Source organism: Echinops telfairi, unplaced genomic scaffold (assembly GCF_000313985.2).
Source record: "Echinops telfairi isolate 266 unplaced genomic scaffold, ASM31398v2 ScPeMD7_7;HRSCAF=31, whole genome shotgun sequence".
In the NCBI taxonomy this organism is placed as follows: domain Eukaryota; kingdom Metazoa; phylum Chordata; class Mammalia; order Afrosoricida; family Tenrecidae; genus Echinops; species Echinops telfairi.
In genome coordinates this window covers 25,484,780-25,490,467 of record NW_022103904.1, presented here as the reverse complement: position 1 = coordinate 25,490,467, position 5,688 = coordinate 25,484,780, and the positions used below count along the sequence as shown (strand labels likewise).

General features: G+C 46.7%; 1 protein-coding gene across 2 annotated transcripts in view; it reads left to right on the top strand.

The window, feature by feature from the left end:
- Positions 1-1,006: 1,006 nt before the first annotated feature.
- Positions 1,007-5,688, top strand: part of ZNF592 (zinc finger protein 592) — a 42,235-nt gene continuing 37,553 nt past the window's right edge. For both annotated transcript variants that reach the window (XM_004708208.4, XM_045286322.1), the window contains exon 1: positions 1,007-1,110. The gene's annotated coding sequence lies outside the window, so the exon portion shown is untranslated. The remainder of the gene's footprint in view (positions 1,111-5,688) is intronic.

The following is a 5,688-nucleotide window of genomic DNA, read 5'->3' as shown; positions in this document are numbered from 1 at the left end:
TCCCCTTACCTGGACCCTCTGTCTACCCTGTGTGCTTCTAGCCAGCCTGACAGTTAGCAATTTGGCAATCCGCCGAGGTTTCTGACCCGGGAAGTTAATGGCATAAAATGTATTTGCTATGTACCAGGTCCTCTTGTAAGAGCTTTCCAAATACAGAAAGTCTCCAGGTTATGAGCGTTCAACTCATGGACAGGTCGTACTTGCCCTTTACTATGTTTATTTGCCCTCACAACAAATTCATTCTCACAGTCACCCGCACTTGCTGCACATGTAGCTTATGAGCCATTGAAAAGCTTCGAGTCTTTTCTTACCCCAAAGTACGGTTAAATAAAACCCAATGTGCCTGTCTGCTTTACTTCCAGATTAGATTTAAAGACACTTAAGGACAGATCTCATTCATAATCCAGTGACTGCCTGTTTTAGTTATTTTATAACAGTCCGAGGATCTCTCGTGGCATCATGAATTATGCATTGAGCTGCTAACCACAAGGTTCACGGTTGGAACCCACTGGTTGCTCCATGAGAGGAAGATGAGGCTTTCTGTGCCTATAAAGACGTAAACTCAGAAACCAAACCCACAGGGGCAGTTCCACCCTGTCCTGCAGGGTCACTCTGAGTCCAGATCGACTCAGTGGCAGTGGGCTTGGTTGGTTGTAATAGGCCTGTTTTCGATTATAGGGAGACGTAGAAGGGGAACCCCATACCCAAGGCTCCATGGCTAATACGTAGTAGTAATGGGATCTGCAGGTAGTCTGTGCTCGGAATCACTGCACTAGGATGGGGGGCGGGGGTGGGGGAGGAGAGGGAAGGCAGAGGGTTGGGGAAGTTTTGTTTTTGGCGACAGTTGAGGCCTACTTTGAATTTAAGTTTAGAGCCCTCCCCCGCCCCTGCCCCGCCTCAGGGTCTAACTGGGGCTTGGATAATGATGGCTTCTTAACTCTCTTTCCTTAGTTTAACATTTACCTTCAGATCCATTTAAAGATTTTCCCCCTTTCCTTAGGTGGCGTGTGGAAACTAGACCATGTGCCTGGGTAGAAGTTTCTCCTCCCTCCGCAGCTCTGCACCCCCAGCAATGCTTACCACGTCCTTGTTTTGAGAACCTCGCTTAAGGTATGATGTCTATTCTGACCTGAGCTGGCCTTCAGGGGCTGAGAGTTTGGCCAGAAGTGATTCTTTTCTTATCTTATTTATTTAATTGGGCCCAGTGACCCCTATTGTGTTTCAGTGTACACACGTGGCGAAGGTACAAAACCCCCTTGTGTTGCTCACGTAACCTATGCCTCCCAGCTATCTTTCTCCTGCCCTGGGTTATTTTGAGGCAAATCCCAGACATCACATCATGTTATCTGTAGACATTCCACTGTAGTAGAAGGCCACATAGGGAAGTTCCTTTGGACACGATATTCAGTACTGTTCACTTGGCTCATGAGGTACACACACAAAGGGCTCGTGTGTGTTGCCGTGCTGCGTTGCTGGTGGGAGGCTGCCGAGGCAGAGCTACTTCCTGACTTCCTGCCGAAGGCTGACTGCCTATGGGTCAGCCACAGTGGTGCAAGATCCCTTCCAGAATTCTTATGAGGAAGGGAGGGTGAGGACAAGAGAGAGGAGGCAAGAGGGAGATGGGGAAAGGAAGAGGAAGAAAGAGGGATGAGAAGGTGAAGCAGAAAGAGGAGCTTTGTGTTGAGGGAAGGAGAGAAAGCGAGGAGGAGGAGAAGGGAAGTGAATGTACAGAGTGCCGGTGCCAGCAAAAGAAGCAACTGCCCCCTGCCCTTGACTTACCAGTTTCTAAACTATGAAAGGAGCCATGGTGGCATAGGGGGCTACTCACTGAACCGCTAACCACGAACGAGGACAGCAGTTCAAACCCCCCAACCACTCCGTGGCTGAAAAATGAGTCTGTTCCCATTAAGACTTTTTTTCTTCCAAGAGCCATTTGGATATTTATAATGTATTCGTGGGTCATAATGGTCAAACGTTTAACTAACTCACCCTTCATGTCATGACTGGAACGGCTTCTCTTTGGTGAGGCCTGTGATGTTAGCTGGTGTTGATGTTGCTACTTGAAACTGTGTTCCAGGGTTTGTGTCCTTACACTATTGACTGGGGCCATTTGGAGTACAATCAGCTCTTTGCGATGTTAAGTTTTGAATGGCTTGCAACAGTTAAGTTGTCCCAACACAGATGCATGTTTCAATGCATGTCTCCTCGAAGTGAGAACTTCATCACTGCTTATGTAATGTTTATAGAACTCAAGCAGTGGGAGGTTGTACCTAACTCTCAGCTTATCATAGCTTATCATTGCTTTACAGCTAAGTGATTTTTATCTCGTAGGTTAGCAAGCATATCCACTGGTTCCACGTTGAACGGTGTAGCAAGGATGCTCAATTCCATTTAATTTTCATGTCCTGAATCTTTAATTAAATGCCTCATTACTCTCACTCTCACACATTCACCAGCATATTCAAGCATTGTAGAAGGCTTTTTGTCCTTCCTGCGTGGAGAAATGCACCATGCTGTTCCTTTTGAGCTGGCTCAGTACAGCTTTACACGATTTCAGGGGTGATAGCAGGGAGCGGAGCAGCTGGTTGGGGCCCTGCAGCTTGACATTGTGCTCTGAGAGGCAGTAGGGAATGTCCACCGTGAACACTCAGTCACACAGCCACTTGCTCTCACTGGGTTCCCGCATCTCACGGACTGCTCGAGGTTCACAACCCTCATGAGCAGTTCCTGCGATTCAGCCACCACTTCGCAGTGATAGTCAAGATCATTCAGTAACGCCATCAACTGGTGGCTGTTCAGTCCTCTGCTTTTGACAAAATTTACGTAAGACAGTACTGTTGACATTACATTACTGAGCTACTGTGACTGAGCACAGAGACTTTCTTGGCATGTAATTAATCAGTTGGATCAAGACCGAGATGATTCATTTCTTTCTTGACAAATCCAATTAACCCTTTTTGTGAGCCAACCATGGCTGGAACTCCATCGGAAGTAAGGCTACTTAGCTTTTCAAATGTTAGCTCAAATTTTTTCATTGATAGAACAAGTCTCTCAAACAAGCCCTCACCTCTTGTATTGCCATGCCTGGCTGCCAGTGACAGCAGTTCCTCTTGAGTGTCAGACTCTGCAGTTTGTCTTGTCACAAACACGAGAGGAAAATTGGAAATCTCCTACAGCATCCTTCAGTGATTTTTCAGTATCTTGTGCTCAGTTAGTAATCCAGTCAGAGACGGTTTTCTGAGAGAAGCTAATACTTTGAGACAATTAATTTTACGTTGTCGGGTGCTGACAACTCCGCAGCAGCCAGCAGGCACTCTCAGGAGCCCTACCTCCACACGAGGCATCAGCTTCTTTGCAGTCGGCACGCCCACCGCATCTCGTCTGAATAATGTCTCTGGCACAACGAAGCCCAATGAAAGCGGCTGTTGTGATTCTGAAGAGCATTGCTGTTAGATCCAGACGCTGTGGCCGCCCAGTTCTTTGGGGTTAGCATGTTGTGAGTTGTAACGGTGTTCCAGATTGGCTTTTTTCATTACTGCCAACACTAGGCACACTGCTTTGCCCTTGACCTCAACAAACAACAACAGTTGTCTCTTTCTCATGGAAAGATCAACACGTTGTGTCAAGTTTTCTTTATTGTCACCATTTTGGAGGATGTTACACCACTTAAGTTTTAATCCTATCCAGTGTGCGTTGCTGTCGTAAGCGTCAGCCGCTCCGAGGGAGAAAGACAAGTCTTAGAGTTACAGTCTTGGAAACCAAGGGTGTTCTACCCTGTTCTGTAGCGTGCCCGTGAGTTGGAATCCACTTGATAGCAGTGAGTTTGGTTTGGTTTGGGGAATTTCCTTAACCTTCATCCAAGATTCAGTTTCTGTGAGGATTGTGGACCGTGTGTGTGTTGCACAGAAGATCGGATTGGAACAAAGAAGTCAACACCATCACTCATCGAAGGCAAGGTCTTCAGGGTCTGAAGGGATCATCTCATCACATTTCGTCTCCTCATCACAAGATTGTCGTAGTTTCCGCCACAGTGTGCTAACACTTTCACAATGTGTGCACTCCCAGCCCGCCTGGCATTGACTAGCCTCTGAGTCACGCAGCACTGGTAGACGGGCCGAGGGCAACTGAGAAGACACACACGTCTGCTCTATCATGTACTCATGTGTCCTGTCCATCCCGTAGTGGATGTTCCTTCCTTGTCCCTCAAAGTTTGTTTTTGTTATGGTCTACTGAATGTAACTTTATGTTGCTATTAGGAACGCTCCTAGATTTAGAGAATGTCAAGCCCTACCTGTGGCTGCTTTTGGCAATGCCAGCCATGCCAAATGATTTGCAGGCCTAACGTACACCAACCCTGATGTAAAGTCTTAGAACCCTGAAATGGGCAGCTCTGGCCTCTCACTCTGAGTTGCAATCGACTTGATGGCTGTGGGTTTGGTTTGGTTTTTGAGTTTAAACTCCAATTGAAAAGGAGTCTCTGGTGCACAGCGGTTAAGTGTTTCTGACCCACTAGCAACTGGCTCTGCAAGAGAAAGGATGGGATCACACGCCTCTGATGATCTAAGGCCATGTGTCCCAAAGTGGACAGTACTGCCCCCTGAGGGTCTGGAATGGCCCAAGGGGGCTGCAAATGCAGATACCTACTTTATCCTGGATTATAGGCTACAGTTTTTAATCAGCAGGGAGCACTGAGCAATTTTTTTTTCTGCCCTAAACAAGGGGCAATAGACCAAATAAGTTTGTACCTATGAGCTAAGGGAACCACAGAGCACTAGTAGCCACTTGCGGCCACCACCCCTCCTGTGAATTTTGTAATCTTTGGGACTATAATTTGCAGGTGGTAGGTGAGACTGGTCACACCCTTGGTGCCATTGAATGCATGGGTAACAGGAGAGAGAGCGACACTTCCTTTTTTTCTCAGGGAGCGTGGCACCTGGTGGAGTAGTGGTTACAAGTTGTGCTCCTAACTGCAAGGTCAGCGGTTCGAAACTACGAGCTTCTCTTAAGGGAGAGAGAGGAGCTTTCTACTCCTGTAAAAATTTATAATCTCAGAAAGCCACAGGGACAGTTTACCCTGTATAGACTGACTACGAGTTGGCATCAACTCGATGGCAGTGAGTAATTTGAGTTTGCTCAGGAAGTGAAGGCTTAGTTCCCAGAAAGTCTAAGAAGGATTAAATTTGGGGTGGGGGGTCACCATTACCAAGATAGGACAGTTGGAGTGACTCCTCCAGGATGTGTGTGAACAAGAGAAGTCCACATATGTGCTTGACACAATGGATGTATGTAGGGATTGTGATAAGAATTGTATGAGCCCCCAATAAAATGATTTTTTAAAAAAGAGAGAGAAGTCCTGTCCCCGTTTTTTTCAAGTCTCTGGGTCTTGGTCCCCTCTAACAAAGCACGGTATCCAGTTAGTGCTGAGAGCTGTTGGCAAGTAATGGAAAGTAACAGGGTGTGTGGGGGTGGGGGGTGACAGGTTACACAGTATCAGTTTATATCTAGGTTCTCAGCTGTGTTTCAACTTCATTGCTAATACCTTGTTTTCATTGTATTGTCTCAGTCAGCCTTCCAGCCCTGCACAATCCCAGCTCCGTCCAGTTCTATGCTCTTTGCATTCTTAATACTACAGCGTTACTGAGATGTGCGATATCTGCTGTACTTTTCATCCATTGAAATTGTAATTTT